The sequence below is a fragment of the Microcaecilia unicolor genome, chromosome 2 (assembly GCF_901765095.1).
Source record: "Microcaecilia unicolor chromosome 2, aMicUni1.1, whole genome shotgun sequence".
Classification (NCBI taxonomy): domain Eukaryota; kingdom Metazoa; phylum Chordata; class Amphibia; order Gymnophiona; family Siphonopidae; genus Microcaecilia; species Microcaecilia unicolor.
Window position 1 is genome coordinate 584,871,682 of NC_044032.1, and position 19,832 is coordinate 584,891,513.

Consider the following 19,832-nt stretch of genomic DNA (forward strand, 5'->3'; position numbering starts at 1 on the left):
CTTGCATAAGAGTATAAATACATAACATTGCCATACTTGGACAGACCAAACGTCCATCATGCCCAGTTTCCTGTTGGCCATTCCATGTCATAAATACCTGGCAAGATCTCATAGAATAAAATACATTTTATGCTACTTATCCCAGTAACAAGCAGTGGATATTCCCAAGTCTTCCCTTAGCCCAGTGGCGTAGCCACAGGTGGGCCTGGGTGGGCCAGGGCCCACCCACTTTGGACTCAGGCCCACCCAAAATTGTTACACTCTTGCTGTGACTGGTGGGGATCTCCAAATCTTGCCAGCTGAAGATTTTCTTTACTTGGGCAGCCAGCGCTCTTCCAAATGTCAGCCAGCAGCTCTTGTCTTGAGCCCTTCTACACATGCTTAGTTTTTGCATATGCAAAAGCACTGAGCATGCATGGCCTGCCGGCAGCAGCATCAGTTTGAGGCAAGTGCTGCCAGCTACTGGAGGAGGAGGAGGAAATCTTCAGCTGACAGGGGTTGGGGATCCCCGGCAGCTCAAACATTTAATATTTGGGGTTTGTGGGCAGGTAGGGGTGGAGAGAGGAGCAAACTGGAGGAGGGCCAAATTCCATGCCCACCCACCTTGAGCTCAGGACCACCCAAAATTGACCGTCTGGCTAGGCCCCTGCCTTAGCCATCTCTTCTCCAAGCTGAGGAGCCCTTGCCTCTTAGTCTTTAGCCTTTATTTATTTGGATTAATTAACTGCTTTTATTTTCCTCTTAGGAAAGCCATTCAATACCCTCTATCATTTTCATTCCTGTTCCTTTTCTAATTCTGCTATATGTTTTTTGAGATGTGGTGAATAAAACTGAATACAATATTCAAGGTGTGGTAGTACCATGGAGCTATACAAAGATATTATAATATTCTCAATTTTGTCCTTCATTACTTTCTTAATAATTGCTAACATTCTGTTTGCTTTCTTACCTGCTGCTGCACACTGAGCAGAGGGTTTCAATGTATGTTAAAAAGCAGCAATCCCAGCACATACCCCTGAGGAACCCCACTATGTACCTTCTTCATTAAGAATATTGACCATTCAACCCTACTTTCTGTTTTCTATCCAGTAACTGTTTTGTAAACCACAATAGGTCAATGCCTCCTATCCAGTGACTTTCTAATTTCTTCAGGAGTCATTCATGAGTGACTTTGTCAAATGCCTTTTGAAAATCCAAATACATAATATCATCCAGCTCACCTTTGTCCACATATTTATTCACCTGTTCAAATAAATGTAGCAGATTGGTGAGGCAAGATGTCCCTTGGCTAAATCTTTGTTGGCTTTGTCCCATTAATCTATTCCTATGTATATGCTCAGTAAATTTATTCTTTATAATAGTTTCTACCATTTCTACCATTTTGCCCAGCACCAACATCAGGCTCACCGGTCTATAATATCTGGTGTCACCTCTGGAATCCTTTTTAAAAATTGGTGTAACATTGGCCTTCCTCCAATCTTCTGGAACCATGCTTGATTTTAAAGATGAATTACATAATACTAACGATAGCTCTGCAAGTTCTTTTTTTTTTTAAATTCTATCTGGGATGTATTACATCTTCCTTGTTTCATTTCCTTTGACTCATCACCATTAAATACCGTTTCTGGCATTGGTATCTCTCCCAGATCTTCCTCATTGAAGGTCGAAGCAAAGAATTAATTTAGTCTCTCTGCTGTGGCCTTGACCTCCCTCAGTGCCCCTTTTACCCTTCAGTCATTTAATGGTTCAACTGATTCTTTCACCAGCTTCTTGTTTGTAATATATATATATTACATATAATTTAAAACTATATATATATATATATAGTAACAGGGTCACCCTTCCAGGACCCAGCCAGGGCTGACCCTGCTTAGCTTTCTTCCAAGTATCACATGGGTGGAAAGCTTTACTCCACAGTCAAGTACTCATTCAACACTCTCAGGTTCCAACCCTCTTTGTAAATGATCATCACCCTCTGTTCTCCTCCTAACAGGTTTCATTGACAAACACACAGCAACTCCAATGCTTCTTATAATTAAGAATTTTATTTGGCTTAAGCTTTAGTCACACAATTCCTAACCTTCATTGTGCACTTGGCCCTTTAACATAGTCCAGAATACCTCTCCAAGAGGTCCTTAATGTGTGCTCAGTCTCTTAGGACACTGCTCCCACTACTTAGCCAATTATCAGTTGCAACAGCTTTGTAACATCAGAGCATTTCATCACAGACCCTGCTTGAACTCTTCAGCAACCTGCCAGGATTATTAGCTGCATAGCATCAAGACACTTAGCCAATTATCAGCTCCAACAGCCTTATAACATCAGGGCATTTAGTACCTTCCTGGTTTTGAGAGGCTCCTCCTGGCCCTCCTTCCTTGAGACCTTCTCTCCCAGGCACCAGGCATACCCCATCAAGCAGTAAACATTAGGCATCTGGCTTCCCCATCAAGCAGCAAACATTAGGCATCTGGCTTCTCCTCCTATCTCTCTCCACTTGGAGAAAGGAATTTATGAGGTGATCAATAATCCTCCCCACCTCTTTAGGCCCTGCCCCCTTGGTTCCAGTCAGATCTCAGTCTAGAACTCTCCTTCTCTACCTTTCCCTCCCCCATTTCGATAGCTCCACCTGGTGTCCTCCTAAGGGAAAAGCTGATCCTATGACATGAATGCCCTCTAGCTGTCCCTTCAGGGTATAACCCAGATATTCCCTTGGAGCTCCCTCTACTGGCTCTATCATGGCATTTTCCTAGTTTATTATAGAAGAGCACCCTCTGGCGGCTTCCTTGGGATAGGGCAAACCTGTGTTTATCACAATATATATATATTAAGTTTTAAATTATATGTTTTTGCTTCCAAGGCAATCTTGTTTGCAAAGTCTCTTTTTGCCTTCCTTATCAGCACTTTGCATTTGACTTGCTATTCCTTATGCTCTTTCCTATTATCTTTAGTTTGATCCTTCTTACATTTTCTGAAGGATGATCTTATAGCTCTAACAGCCTCCTTTGCCTCACTTTTTAACCACACTGGCTGCATTCCTTGAATCAACTGAGCCAGAGAGCTTTGTTGTAGCTCTAATGATTTTTGAAAGCCATGATGTTGCTCACATTGCATCTTCACAACTTTCTGCACCTATTTTTCCATTGCACTAAGGCCTAGATTAATCCCTCTTTTCTGGCCTATTCCAATCCTTTTGCCTGTAGAGCTATGGCATTGTGAGCAAAATATCCAAAAAATATCCTGTCTGTTCAGCTCTAACTTCACTTCTGGTCCTTCTCTAGGACAAGGCTAATCCTATTAGCTCAACTATTCATCCAATGCCCTTGTAGCAGTAGTAGATCTGCTATTTTCAGCAGAGAAATGCTGGTCCCACCGCTGCTTCAATATGCAATATCATGTGAGTGTTCAAGTCCTGGGCCTCTGGGTGGTCTGTACACAAACAAATGAGGGAACTTTAAGAACAAACAGCAATACCCTTTATTCAGGACTGCAAAACAGTGGCTTACTCCAGGTTCACTGCTTATCTCTAGGGGTTACTGCCAAACTTCTTAGGCCAACCTCTCCTCTCTTTGTAAATACTCAAAACCAATGCAAAATAGCAGAGAATTTCAAGCAAGTTAGCTTTGTAAGTTTTCTATGTGAGGTAGAGTCTCATATGTTAACACGGCTAACGAGAAGGCACACATATGCACTGTAGTGAGTAAGTCAATTGGGTGATACTCCCCCTTGACAAAGCAGAGCAAAACAGGCGCCTGTTGGGGTGTAAGAGCTCACCAATCTGCACAGATAAGTGCTGTGTGCTTAATATATATATTATGAAAGCAGTAATGGAGTTACAATTGCAAACATGTTTATGAATTAAGTATAAAAGATAAAGGTAGGTGGGGGACGAGTCTATAATTAAAAACGTACACGAGCAAAGATTCACCGCTGAGTGAAATGAATTAGCTATGTTAACATATGAGACTCTACCTCACATAGAAAACTTACAAAGCTAACTCGTTTGAAATTCTCTGCTATGTTGCATTGGTTTTGAGTATCTCTAGGGGTTAGCAGCATTGAATCTTACCACCATTGGGATTCTGCAAGTTATGTGTGACCTGGATTGGCCACTATTAGAAAAAGGATACTGGCCTAGATGGACCTTTGGTCTGACCCTGTATGGCATTTCTTATGCTCTTACACAAAACAGAGAGTCTGTCTTACTATGCAGGCTAAGCCAATAGCTGAGTATCAAAACAATTGTCGTGAAGACATACTCCAAAAAACTGCTTCTTTCTGTTCTCTACCTCCCTGATGTTCTGGGTTTTTATCTTTCCTGGCTGGTCATGCCCTTCTGGCTGAATTCACTAGCCCTGGTTCTGTTAAACTGGCCCAGTAGATGAATGTGTTTGAGGAGGACCAGGCTGCAGGTATTCCTGTTGCCAGGGTTGGCTTAATCTATGGACCAAGTGAGGTTCAGGCCCAGGGCACCAACGATAAAGGGTGCCAAACGCCAGAGTCTGTGACATTACCAGCCCAAAGGTTAAGCTGGCCCAGATTCCCCAGAGGCAAAGGAAGCTTACCTAGAGGTTGCAGAAATTAAAAAAGAGTCTGATTTTGGATCTTCTCCCAGCTCCCTCTCCATTGCAGTGATGCCGATGCCCCTTGCACTCCCTAGCTATTTGTCATCTCCCTTGGCCTCTCAAGCCCCCATCACTCTAGCTGTATCTTTTTAAAAGTTTCTTTTCATGCTCGGAGCCGTAGCCGGCAGTGCAGCAGTGATGCATAAGCATTGCTGGTACTCTCCCCACAGTCTTCACACTGATAAGTTCCTGCTTCTGCATAGATGGCAACTGTCAGAGGGAAGACTGTGAGGATGACACGAGCAGCATACCTGCTCACTGCCAGCTGCCATGGCTGCTCCAAGCATAAAAAACATTTTTAAAAAGGTATATGGGGGGGAGGGGCACTGTGGGGACAGGGCTTGAAAGGCCAAGAGAGATGAGAGTTCGCCAGCTGAGGAGGGAACAGGACTCAGAGATGCAGAACCATAGGGGGGGGGGGGAGAAAGTAGAACAAACGCTGGCCCATTGGGAGAAGGAGAGAGAAGAAATGTTGGATGGGGAAGGGAGAAATGCAGTACCACTAGGGAAAGGAGAAGCCAAGAAGGAGTCATGCTGAACCATTGGGGAGGAAGGAAGAAGGAGAAATGTTGGACCATTAGGGAGGGGATGGAAGGGAAGGGAGAAGGAGATATTCTGGACCATTGAGGTGGGGTTGTTGAAAGGAAAGAATATTCCCAGGCATTGAGACAGGAAAAAAGCTGGGAAAAATAGAGGAGAAAATATTTGGGGGGGGGGGGGGGGGGCTGGGAGGATTAAAGCTGGGAAAAGATGAATAAAATATTCAGGGGGCAAAAGCTTGGGAAAAGGATAAATTATTCAAGGTGACTGGAGGCACAAAAGGCTGGCCAAAGAGAAGAAAATGTTTTGTGCAGGGGTGCAAAAACAAAAGTTGGCCCAGGGCACCACAACCTCTTCAGCCAGCCCTGCCTTGAGCTGTTATAGGAGATAAGAGAGGCAAATGTGTGTATACAAGAACAATAAAAAGAAGCAGTATGAATGATCTAAACTCTCACAAACTTATCATGGATGCCTTTTTCTTTCCCTTTCTACCTCCTGTGTTTGATCCATAGTCCAGCATTTTCCTTCCTCTTCCCTCTTTCAACCCTCTCTTTCCAATATCTCTCTCCTCTCTCTCCCCTGCAGTCTAGCATCTCCTCTTTCTCTCTTCCCCTCATAGTCCAGCATCACCCTATCCCCTCTCCCTTCTCCTCTACTCCCTACAGTTCAGCATCTACTCTCTTTCTCAGTTCAGTAGCTTCCTGTCTTGACTCCTTTCCCCCATGGTCTAACATCTCCCCTATCTCTTTCCTGTCCTCTATGTTGCTGCTGCCACAGTTCCACCAAAAGGAAAAAGAAGCATGGGACCTTTAAATTATGCATATCCTACAGATCAACCATGCCTGTGCCCCTGAGTAGTAGAAAGTTTGCATCAGAGGAGGCAGAGATGCATTGGATCTGCAAGGTATGGCTGGGCTCAAAGACCCCATGTTTCTTTTCTTGACTGGAATTTCTACCTGTTCGCTGTCACTTAGCCGCCTATGGCACAACTGAAGCTGAGCCTGCCTGGCTTATTGTGCAGCCCCATGGAAGTGCATGGTTTTGCACAGTGGGTTGCACCAATGTACGAGGAATAGAAAATCAGGCAAACAAAACACAAGTAAAGTCCTTCAATCTCCTGCAAGTGAAGTTGGAATTCATGTATGATTTATAACAGGTGCAAATGATGACATTCAGAAATTCTGCTCTCAGCATCCATCAGCTTTGTGAGATATATCCTGCATGTTTTCCCTGCAAGACCACATGGAACATACCTCCAAAGTAGCACCAATTGCAAAATTGGCATTTACACACACACGCCATTTATACATGTAAGTGACATGCAAACTTGCTAAAAATGACCTCCTTAGTATTTACATTCTTAAGATGAAATCATTATTTTGTTAAACAAAGTAAACTATGAAGAAGTACTAGGGATATAAATGCAATAATTTGTTTTACTTTAAGGAAACTCAGCAGGGAAATGACTAACAATAAGCTCATGTATGTATTATTTTTTTTTATTATCACATGTGTTTTTAATTTGCTATGGAAGGTCTTTTATTTTAAACATTTTAACAACTGTTACTGTTCAATGTTCCATTGGTTCAAGGTGAGAATGACCTTATAACCCTTGCCTCCTCTGTTTGCCTACAAAGTCAAACCTTTGTTATTTCAGAAACCTCTAAGCAGGTAATAAATAGATTTCCACTGGGTTGGCACTTCCTTCTTATTTCCTGATGTAGGGGTGGATTGTTCCTTAGAAATCCCTCAGGATTTGATGGTCTTACAATGAGTGACTGAAGTAACCACAGATGGATTTTCTAAATTACTACTACTCTATCATGCTTTCAATTCAGTTCACATAGCCAATCTGATAGGGATAATATGTGGGACAGGAATTATGAGTACATACTGTTTGTATAAGATAAAATTTATCTTCTGGTACACCAAAATAATGAACAAATCTAGAGGGATAAATGGTCCCTGTCAGGAATCATGGCACAGTATATTAAGGATCAGTCACAAACTATTGTTGTCTTAGAGATAGCAATAAATATAATAATAGTGCAATATATACCTTTTTGAGATGTGTACTTCCCACTCCCAGTTGTGGATAAGTAGTAAATATTTAAAATGAAAAATATCTTGTCTGTACTCAGTGACAAAATACCAAAGAAAAACTCCCGAGAATGCTGGTATTAATATTGGCTCTGTCATGGAAAACCATCTTGTAACTTTGCTGATTTTCTACCTGCCCACTTCTACCAAACTCATCTGTCTGTCCACTTTTTAAAGGTAAGCTCAACAAAGAGTGGGACTGACCAAACCGATGTTCCAAGAGTGATATCCACAAAGTCTTTATTGACAAATTCACAGTCTCAATAATGGAGCCAAACAACATGTAGTAGAACAGCAGACCCTACACGGGCCGTATTTTGGCTAACAAGCGTTCATCAGGGGTCCTGGCTCACACTGTATGACCACTTCTTAAAGACACGTGCTTATGTGGTTTTGTGACATGCATAATTATTCACTTAAGATAAAGTTACCATACACATTTATCCTATGCTTTTTTTCAGTTTTAAACAGGTGTCCTTTTGAGGGGTAGACTTACTTGATTTCCATTTTCCATTTATTATCTGATATACTGCAAATCAGTACAATAACATAACATGGTAACCTAGTAAGTGACCGCAGATAAAGGCCTGTATGGTTCATCCAGTCTGCCCAACAAGATAAACTCATTTTACTTGACATGCGATACTTTATATATTTACCCAAGTTTGATTTGTCCTTGCCATTCTGAGGGCACAGACCATATAAGTCTGCCCAGCACTCTTCTTGTACTAAAAGTTTTGAAGCTAACGCCGAAGCCCCTTAAAATTTACACTCAAGTCCACCCCTATCTATTCAGTCACTATCAGGGCATAGACCATAGAAGTCTGCCCGGCACCGGTTTCACTTCCCAATTACCAGCGTCTCCGCCCAATCTCCGCTAAGATTCCATGGATCCATTCCTTCTAAACAGGATTCCTTTGTTTTATCTCATGCATGTTTGAAATCCATTACTGTTTTCATCTCCACCACCTCCCACTGGAGGGCAGTCCACGTATCCACCACCCTTTTCATGAAAAAATACTTCCTGACATTACTCCTGAGTCTGCCCCCTTCAACCTCAATTCATGTCCTCTAGTTCTACCACCTTCCCGTCTCCAAAAAAGGTTTGTTTGCGGATTAATACCTTTCAAATATTTGAACGTCTATATCATATCACCCCTGTTTCTCCTTTCCTCCAAAGTATACATGTTCAGGTCGGCAAGTCTCTCCTTGTACGGTTTTAAACGTAGACATCTAAGGCAATGTATATTCCATCCGCCTTAGTACTGATGACAGTCTAATAGTTGTGGCCAAACAGAGTAGGAACAATGATTTCTTTATTGCCAGACTGAATTAGGGAAATCATGATAGCAATTTTAGAAAGATTTAAATAGGAGATGCTGGGCTGTGTGTCAAGGAGAAAAGTGGCTTAACTCCCTTCTTAAGACCTAAAGGAGGGGCATAATCTAACAGAAACGCCTATCTCCATGGGCGTTTATCTCTGAGAACGGGTCCGTGAAGGGGCGGACCCAAGCGTATTTTCGAAAAAATTAGACGTCCATGTTTTATTCGCCAAGTTGTGAGCTGGGCGTTTTTGCTTTTCAGCGATAATGGACAATGAAATCGCCCAGCTCAAAAACGAATAAATCCAAGGCATTTGTTCGTGGGAGGGGCCAGGAGTCGTAGTGCACTGGTCCCCCTAACATGCCAGGACACCAACCAGGCACCCTAGGGGGCACTTTTACAAAAACAGAACAAAAGGTAAAAGAGCTCCCAGGTGCATAGCACCCTTCCCTTGTGTGTAGAGCCCCCCAAATCCCCCTCAAAACCCACTGCCCACAAGTCTACACCATTACTATAGCCCTAAGGAGTGAAGGGGGGCACCTACATGTAGGTACAGTGGGTTCGGGGGGGGGGGGTTGGACGACTAAGCATTAAGCAGCACAATTGTAACAGGTAGGGGGGGGATGGGCCTGGGTCCACCTGCCTGAAGTCCACTGCACCCCCTAACAACTGCTCCAGGGACCTACATACTGCTGCCAGGGAGGTGGGTATGACATTTGAGGGTCAAAATAAAAAGTTGTGAAACATCATTTTTTGAGGTGGGAGGGGGTTAGTGACCACTGGGGGAGTCAGGGGAGGTCATCCCCGATTCCCTCCAGTGGTCATCTGGTCATTTAGGGCACTTTTTGGGGCCTTATTCGTGAAAAAACAGGGTCCAGGAAAAGTGCCCTAAATTCTAGCTAAAAACGCATACTTTTGTCCCATTATCTGTGAAATGCGCCCATCTCTGTTCGGCAGATAACCACGCCCCAGTTCCGCCTTCGCCACACCTCTGACACGCCCCCATAAACTTTGTCCGCATCCGCGACGGAGTGCAGTTGAAAACGCCCAAAAATCGGCTTTCGATTATACCGCTTTATTCGTTTTTGTGAGATAAACGTCCATCTCCCGATTTAGGTCGGAACTTGGGCGTTTTTCTCGTTCGATTATAAGCTGGAAGGTGTACTAAGATTGAAAACTCAGCAGTCCTGATACAGTGTTGTGACTTGAAGAGAGACTGGAACAAACCTGATTAGAAAAATAAAAATGTCTAGCCAATAACAGGTAGAACATTTTAAAAATGCATTTTTAACAGATTAATATTCAGACTCCATGGTCAATGTTTCATTTAAACACCCCATCCATCTCAGCTTACCTGGTTTTTTTTCTGCAGCTATTTTAAAAGCACAAGTGTGTTTTCTATGGAGAGCTGTGTTGCTGGTCTCTGGCTGGGAGAAACTCAGATAAGACTTCTGCTGGCTATATTTGTGGCTTTTCCTACCCTAGAACTGTGGTTTTTTTGCACATCTCTACCTACTATCCTTGTCTTCCCCTTGTCCCAATCAGCTTTGTAGAAAAGAGGCTTAATACAGGCCTAAGATAGGTTTTACAGCAAACACATTCCACAAGTTTAGGTTTATACCCACCCACCCCAAGACTGACACTTCCTAAATCCCTATTCTAACTATACTACTTATCACAACTTAACTCCACCCGAATTACAACTGTCTCAAATTGCTGAGGAGTAAAGTTAATCTTGTACACTGTCAAGCCCCATCATAAAATACCTACTCATACCCATTCAACAAATCAAGATGACTTTTATTCTCTGTAATAATTATGGAGCTTTAGTTTCAAGGCCAATCATCTGGAAACTTAAGGCTTGTCCTATCTGTAATCAGCTCGCTAGTTTAAAACAAGAGCTCAGTAAATTAAAGCAGGAATTAGTTGCACTTAAAGCAACTTCTAAGACTGCACAAAATCAAACCAAATTCACACCACTGCCTCAAAGGATAAAACCACCTAAGAATAGATGGTTCACAGTAGGCTCAGGCAGACTTCGTCATGTGACACAGAGGCATACACCCTCACAAGTGTTACCCCTACAGAATTCTTTTGCTCCATTAGAGCTCTGTGAGGTTCCTAAAAATAGAACTGAGCCAGAAGAAACAGCAAAAGCAAAAGAAATTAAGGTGGAACAAAAAGATATGGAGGGACCCAAAGACAAAAAACACACCAAAATATCAAATGTTGAAACACATACCAGGAAATGTAAATGTAAATGGAAAGTGATGACCACAAATGCTTGCAGTCTTGGCAACAAAGTTCATGACCTTCAAGCCCTGATGTTGGAGGCAGACTTAGACGTTGTTGCAATCACAGAGACATGGCTCAATGGTTCCCATGAATGGGATGCAAACATACCAGGCTATAATCTATTTAGGAAGGATAGAGAGGGTCGTAAAGGTGGAGGAGTAGCTCTATATGTGAGAAATGATATCACAGCAACCGAAATGACAGGGACCTGGGGTAAGGAAGAAGCGATATGGATCACCTTAAAAAGAGATGTTAGAACCTCTGTCCACGTGGGTGTTGTCTACAGACCTCCAACACAATTGGAAGAATTAGATAAAGACCTGATCGCAGATATTCAAAAGTTGGGAAAGAAGAGAGAGGTGCTGTTGCTGGGAGATTTCAATCTGCCGGATGTAGATTGGAAGGTTCCGTCTACGGAATCGGAAAGAAGTAGAGAGATTGTGGATGCTTTCCAAAGTGCTCTGCTCAGACAAATGGTCATGGAACCCACAAAGGAGGGAGCGACGCTGGATCTGGTGCTCACAAATGCAGATAGCGTGTCAAATGTCCGAGTGGGTGCCCACCTGGGCGGCAGTGACCATCAAACGGTTTGGTTTGATATGACGGCTGAAGAGGAGGGTGGCCACTCAAAACTCAAAGTCCTGTATTTCAAGCATGCTGACTTTAGTAAAATGGGGGAATACCTAAGGAAGGAGCTGATGGGCTGGGAGGACGTACGAGAAGTGGAAGGACAGTGGTCCAGGCTGAAAGAAGCTATAAATAGGGCTACAAACCTTTTATGTAAGGAAAGTAAATAAAAGCAAGAGAAAAAGGAAACCGCTATGGTTCTGCAAGCAAGTGGCTGAGAAAATAAATGCTAAAGAGTTCGCATTCCAGAAATACAAAAAAACTCAAGACGAGGAACACGGGGAGGAATACCGGAGGAAACTGATAGAAGCCAAGAGAGAGGTACGTCTGGCGAAAGCGCAAGTGGAAGATCAAATGGCTAGAAAGGTAAGGAGGGGGTGACAAAAATTTCTTCAGGTATATTAGTGAAAGGAGAATGACTAAAAAGGGAATTGTGAGACTAAAAGATACTGCAAACCGCTATGTAGATAATGATGAAGAAAAGGCAAATTTGCTAAATAGATACTTTTGTTCTGTTTTTACTGAAGAAAATCCGGGAGAAGGACCACGATGGACTGGCAAAAGTTCATTTGAGAATGGAGTGGATATAGCACCGTTCATGGAAGAGAGTGTGTATCAACAACTAGAAAAACTAAAGGTGGACAAAGCCATGGGACCGGATGGGATCCACCCCAGGATATTGAGGGAGCTCAGAGAGGTTCTGGCGGGTCCTCTTAAAGATTTGTTTAATAAATCCTTAGAAATGGGAGAGGTTCCGAGGGATTGGAGAACGGCGGAGGTGGTCCCTCTTCACAAAAGTGATGATAGGGAAGAAGCTGGAAACTACAGGCCGGTAAGCCTCACTTCGATTATTGGAAAAGTAATGGAAGCGATGCTGAAGGAAAGGATAGTGAATTTCCTGGAAGAAAATGAGTTGCAAGATCCGATACAACATGGTTTTACCAAAGGGAAATCGTGCCAAACGAATCTCATTGAATTCTTTGATTGGGTGACCGGAGAATTGAACCGTGGACGTGCTATAGATGTAATCTACTTAGATTTCAGCAAGGCTTTTGACACGGTTCCCCACAGGAGGCTCTTAAATAAACTGGATGGGCTGAAGATAGGACCCAAAGTGGTAAACTGGATTAGGAACTGGTTGACGGACAGGCGCCAGAGGGTGGTGGTGAATGGAGGTCGCTCGGAGGAGGGAAAGGTGAGTAGTGGAGTGCCTCAGGGATCGGTGCTGGGGCCGATTCTGTTCAATATATTTGTGAGTGACATTGCCGAAGGGTTAGAAGGTAAAATTTGCCTATTTGCGGATGATACTAAGATTTGTAACACAGTGGACACCCCGGAGGGAGTGGAAAACATGAAAAAGGATCTGAAAAAGCTAGAAGAATGGTCTAAGGTTGGGCAATTAAAATTCAATGCGAAGAAATGCAAAGTGATGCACTTAGGGAGTAGAAATCCAAGAGAGGCATATGTGTTAGGCGGTGAGAGTCTGCTAGGTACGGATGGGGAGAGGGATCTTGGGGTGATAGTATCTGAGGATCTGAAGGCGATGAAACAGTATGACAAGGCGGTGGCTGTAGCTAGAAGGTTACTAAGCTGTATAGAGAGAGGTGTGACCAGCAGAAGAAAAGAGGTGTTGATACCCCTGTACAAATCGTTGGTGAGGCCCCACCTGGAGTATTGTGTTCAGTTTTGGAGGCCGTATCTTGCTAAGGATGTAAAAAGAATTGAAGCTGTGCAAAGAAAGGCTACGAGGATGGTATGGGATTTGCGTTACAAGACATATGAGGAGAGACTTGCGGACCTGAACATGTATACCCTGGAGGAAAGAAGAAACAGGGGTGATATGATACAGACGTTCATATATTTGAAAGGTATTAATCCGCAAACAAACCTTTTCCGGAGATGGGAAGGCAGTAGAACGAGAGGGCATGAAATGAGATTGAAGGGGGGCAGACTCAAGAAGAATGTCAGGAAGTATTTTTTCACGGAGAGGGTGGTGGATGCTTGGAATGCCCTCCCGCGGGAGGTGGTGGAGATGAAAACGGTAACGGAATTCAAACATGTGTGGGATAAACATAAAGGAATCCTGTGCAGAAGGAAGGGATCCTCAGGAGCATAGTCTAGAATGGGTGGCAGAGCTGGTGGTTGGGAGGCGGGGCTAGCGCTGGGCAGACTTATACGGTCTGTGCTGGGGCTGGTGGTTGGGAAGCGGGACTAGTGCTGGGCAGACTTATACGGTCTGTGCCAGAGCTGGTGGTGGGAGGCGGGACTGGTAGTTGGGAGGCGGGGATAGTGCTGGGCAGACTTATAGGGTCTGTGCCAGAGCTGGTGGTTGGGAGGCGGGGTTGATGGTTAGGAGGCGGGGATAGGGCTGGCCAGACTTATACGGTCTGTGCACTGAAGAGGACAGTACAAATAAAAAAGTAGCACATATGAATTTATCTTCTTGGGCAGACTGGATGGACCGTGTAGGTCTTTTTCTGCCGTCATCTACTATGTTTACTATGTTTAAACATGGGCTGCAGTGTTTGACGTTATGGTTGAATATTCTGCATCAGCCAATATCAGGATATTGGTGCTAAAAATGTTCCTTCCCTGTCTGTCCTGGCATTATGAAGTTAGCTTGCTATTTTTGAAGTATGCAGCGACTTGGAAGCAGGAATATTTTCCCCTGATGCAGCTATGTGAAACAGGGTTCCCTGTGATTTTCGATATCATAGTTTCCAGATCTTGTGATTTAATTAGCCATATAGTGCCAGGGTGGTCTGCAGTGATATTCAGCAGCAGTATCCAGATGGCATTTCTTCTTCCCTTCTCTACCTCCTCTCCCTTTCAGGATTCTAGCATCTCCCCTTCCCTACCTCCCCCAGACATCCAGCATTTTGTTTCCCTTCCCTACTACTACTACTACTTAACATTTCTAGAGCGCTACAAGGTTTATGCAGCACTGTACAGTTTAACAAAGAAGGACAGTCCCTGCTCAAAGGAGCTTACAATCTAAAGGACGAAATGTCAAGTTGGGGCAGTCTAGATTTCCTGAATAGAGGTAGAGTGGTTAGGTGCCAAAGGCGACATTGAAGAGGTGGGCTTTGAGTAAGGATTTGAAGATGGGCAGGGAGGGGGCCTGGCGTATGGGCTCAGGGAGTTTATTCCAAGCATGGGGTGAGGCGAGACAGAAAGGGTGGAGCCTGGAGTTGGCAGTGCTGGAGAAGGGTACTGAAAGGAGGGATTTGTCTTGAGAGCGGAGGTTACGGGTAGGAACGTAAGGGGAGATGAGGGTAGAGAGGTAAGGAGGGGCTGCAGATCGAGTGCATTTGTAGGTTAGTAGGAGAAGCTTGAACTGTATGCGGTACCTGATCAGAAACCAGTGAAGTGACTTGAGGAGAGGGGTGATATGAGTATATCGGTCCAGACGGAAGATAAGACATGCAGCAGAGTTCTGAATGGACTGAAGGGGGGATAGATGGCTAAGTAGGAGGCCAGTGAGGAGAAGGTTGCAGTAGTCAAGGCGAGAGGTAATGAGAGATTGGATGAGAGTTCGGGTGGTGTGCTCAGAGAGGAAAGGGCGAATTTTGCTAATGTTATATAGGAAGAAGCGGCAGGTCTTTGATATCTGCTGGATATGCGCAGAGAAGGAGAGGGAGGAGTTGAAGATGACTCCGAGGTTGCGGGCCAATGAGATGGGGACGATAAGGATGTTATCAACTGAGATAGAGAGTGGAGCGAGAGGAGAAGTGGGTTTGGGTGGGAAGACAATAAGCTCTGTCTTGGCCATGTTCAGTTTCAGGTGGCGGTTGGACATCCAGGCAGCAATGTCGGATAAGCAGGCCGATACTTTGGCCTGGGTTTCCGTAGTGATGTCTGGTGTGGAGAGATAAAGCTGGGTGTTGTCAGCATAAAGATGATATTGGAAACTATGAGATGAGATCAGGGAGCCCAGGGAAGAGGTGTAGATTGAAAAGAGAAGGGGTTCAAGGACAGATCCCTGAGGAACTCCAACAGAGAGCGGGATGGGGGTGGAGGAAGAACCATGAGAATGTACTCTGAAGGTGCGGTGAAAGAGATAAGAGGAGAACCAGGAGAGGACAGAGCCCTGGAACCCAAATGAGGACAGTGTGGCAAGAAGTAAATTGTGATTGACAGTGTCAAAAGCGGCGGATAGGTCGAGCATTTCGTTTCCCTTCCCTACTCCCCAGACATCCACCATCTTTCCTTCCATTCCCTAATCCATCCCCCCTGGCATCTAGCATCTCCCTTTCTTTTCCCTATCTGCTAGGCATCCAGCATCACTTTTTTTTCTCTCTCTTTTCAGTATCATCCTCTCTTTCTACCTTTACTCTCTACCAGCCAAGCATGCTCATTTCTTTACCCATAGTATGCAGCACCTTTCCTCTCTCCCTCTTCACTTCCCAGCCATCACACTAACATCACCCCATTTTTTGCCCTTTTTGCAGTACTCAGCATCCACTCTCTTCACCTAACACTTGTCCAGTGTCTTCTCTCTACCTATCTCTTGTTTTATCCCTCCACTGCATCATCTTCTCTTTCCTTATCCAGTTACTCAGCACCCTCTTTCTTCACCTCACCATCCTCTACCTGCCCAGCTACTGATGATATTGAGAACATCTATGAGAATGATGCACCCAGTCCAGAAGGGAGTTGTAAGAGTTAAATGTTAGAATGGAGAATAGGATAGAAAATTAAACAAATGCTTTCTTGCTGAACAGTTTAAGTCTGCTTTGTACTTAATGTCCTGTCTAGATGTCCTGGAAAATTGTTACTAAGGACAAGCAGTCTAGCATGTCTTGTGAGAGAACAGGGATCTGAGAATGATGTGCATCCTTAACCTACATATCCTTATACTCCTGAGCACGTAAATGTGTTCTGATAAATAATGTGTGCTAGTTGCAAAGAGAGTTCCTTATTCTAAAATAGCCAGAATTTTTACTGGAATTGCCCACTTTTGTTGAACTTTGCTCTGAATCCCCACTGATCTGATGATGGTAGCAGAATATAACCTGAACCAATGATTATCCATAGCTTGTATCTTATGATTTATGATGTAAAACTATTGACCTATTAAACTATGACTTAATGTTGTTCTAATAAAAAGGGTGAAGGTGCCTGAGTGAAGTAAGAAAGTCCTGGTAAAGATCCACTTTGATTATGTAGAACCTGCGACTCTCTCTCAAAGGCCTTTACTATATTCTAAATATTACCTTCATTATCTATGAGTTTTCTTTTCCTTGACCTCTCCCAGAGATGGGAGAAAAGAGCTGTGTAGATAATCTGCCCAGGTGGGGGTCTCAAGCAAACACTACTTTACTTTATTGATTTAATATACCATTTATCACTGATACATATGAAAGAAGTTTACAATTATACAGGACTGGGTTAACCTTTTGGTGGATCCTAGGCAAATAAGCTTATTGGGTTCTCCACTGTAATATTAATACATTATAAAACATGGGGCCTCATGTGGTTCTGACAAAGACCAGTAGAAGAGGAAGAAGCACTATACATGAGGAACTGCTGAAAATTCATAGATAGGGCACTTATCTATATTAGGACAATTCTACAACTGAGTGCCTTCATTTAGGCATCCCAAGGATGCACAGTAGGAAACCTATTCTATAACAGAACCCCTGGTGCCCAGATTCTGTTATAAAATACTAGCATAACTCAGTATTAGTATACCTAACATTTTTGTCTGCAGTTACACCAGCTATAGACCTGGCATAAACTTTTTCAGAGTTCTTTGATAGCGTATATTAGGGGTTGTAAAATAGGTGAGATATTATCTTATAAGCGATTGATTATCCTATAATGACTGATACATTGATAGGACATATTGGGTGTGGTCATTGCCAGTGGTGTACTTCAGCCATAGTGGGACTACAGTGGACAGAAAAGATCTCTGAAAAATTTTTTATTGCTAGAGGTAACACAGGCTGTGACTCAGTGAATGTTATTTATCTCATTAAGTGCAGAAGTATTGCCACACTGGGACAGACAAGAGGTCCATCAAGCCCAGCATCCTGTTTCCAACAGTGGCCAATCTAGGTCACAAATACTTGACATGATCCCGAAAAGTTCAATTCATTTTATGCTGCTTATCCCAGAAATAAGCAGTGGATTTCCCCACGTCAATTTAATAATGGTCTATGTTCCTTTAGGAAGCTATCCAGACCTTTTATAAACCCCACTAAGCTAACTGCCTTTACCACATTCTCTGGCAATGAATTCCAGAGTTTAATTACACGTTGAGTGAAGAAATTTTTATCCAATTCATATTAAATTTACTATTTTGTAGGTTCATTGCATGCCCCCATAGTTCTAGTATTTTTGGAAAGAGTAAACAAACAATTCACGTCTACCCGTTCCACTCCACTCATTATTTTATAGACCTCTATCATATCTCTCCTCAGCCATCTTTTCTCCAAGCTCAAGAGCCCTAGATGCTTCAACCTTTCCTCATAGGGAAGTCGTCCCATCCTCTTTATCATTTTTGTCGCCCTTCTCTGAACCCTTTCTAATTCCACTATAACTTTTTTGAGATGCGATGACCAGAATTGAACACAATATTCAAGGTGAGGTTGCACCATGGACCAATACAAAGGCATTATAATGTCCTCACTTTTATTTTCCATTCGTTTCCTAATAATACCTAGCATTCTATTTGATTTCTTAGCCGCTGCAGCACACTGAGCAGAGGGTTTCAACCTGTATTACATAGGGCATACCATAGGGCATATCAAGTTACGCTTGAAAGAGCATAAGTCCCATATAATGTGTAAAAGGAACCAAGCACCACTGGTATCTCATTGGTTGGAAAAATGTCATTCTCCTATGGACATCAAATAGAGAGTGATAGAACAGATACATCTGCGTTGGGAGGGTGGGGACCTGGACAGGTTATTAAATTATCGTGAACAGTATTGGATCTTTTCTTTGTGACTTAATTTAGAAATTGATTGAGCTTCATTATTGTAATGTACATTGTTGAGTGAGAGGAGTTCCATAGGGTGGGATCCTATCAGAAAACAGATTTAAAGAGTGTGACATTATAGACGTTCATGTGTAATTACTGGAGACGCCAAAGTTGCATGGCGTCTTAGTTGAGGTAGGTGGGTTAAGTCTTGTTTGTGTATAATTTTGAATATTTGGAGGGGTTTAACTTACTGATATTGTATATTTTAGTTGTATTTTAGACCCTAGCCCTGACGCAGCGTGGCAAACCATGGCCTACTTTGGAGTGGGTCTGATATGTTGAAATTTAATGAAGATTATATGAGTGAAGATGTTTTAAGATTTTCTAATGATTAGTTGAAGATGTTTCAATAAAAATTTTCAAAATCAGATTACTCACATATTGAAGATTTTTTTATATACATAAATACAGTGCGAGGGAGATTTATACACATAGAACCTTAGTACAAATATTAGCATTATCACACTTCGATTATTGTAATGCCATTTATGCTAGCTGTAAAGAATCTTCCTTGAAAAAATTGTAGACAGCTCAATATACAGCAGCCAGATTAGTCTACAAGGCTACAAGATTTGAAAGTGCAGCCCCTTTGCTTATAAAGTTACACTGGCTCCCAATCAAAACCAGTATAACATTCAAACTATGTACATTTGTTTTCAAAACTCTTTATGGCTTAACCCCTGATTATATGCAACCATTAAGTGATCTCCCCCTTTGCAGTGCTCTCCCTGGTTCAAGAGATTATCTAACCCTCCACTATCCCAGTTGCAAAAATGTGATCTACAAGTCAATCTACATGTTAGGATTCTCTTACCTCTGTACCAAAAGGTGGAATTCCCTTCTGAAATTCATCAGATGGGAACCTAATTATTTGATATTCTGGAAATACCTTAAAGCATCTCTATTTAAGCAATTTCTCGTAGGTGATCATAATTAATTTAAACTCCTAATTGTACAATTATTCAATTTCTCAGTTCCATTCTAATTGTTATCATCCATGGATGATTATAAATTGTTACCTTTTGGGGTCTAGCATTCGTTTCCATATTACATATTGTAATTACTCAGTCCTCATTTATTTTGTTACTAGCCGTTCAGCCCGTAAAAACGGGCTAGTATAGGAGGGGGGGTTGAAAGGCCCCCCACCCCGCCGCCGAGTTCGCCGCTGCCGCTCCCCCTCCGAGTTCATCCCCCCCCCCCGGAGCCGTCGCCACCCACCTTCCACCCGGTCGGGCCCTCACTCCGCTATTGAAACAGCGAGGGCACGCAGCACACAGCTCTACTGCTGAGCTGCCATGGCCTTCCTTCTTCTCTGCCTGTGTCCCGCCCTCGTGTGA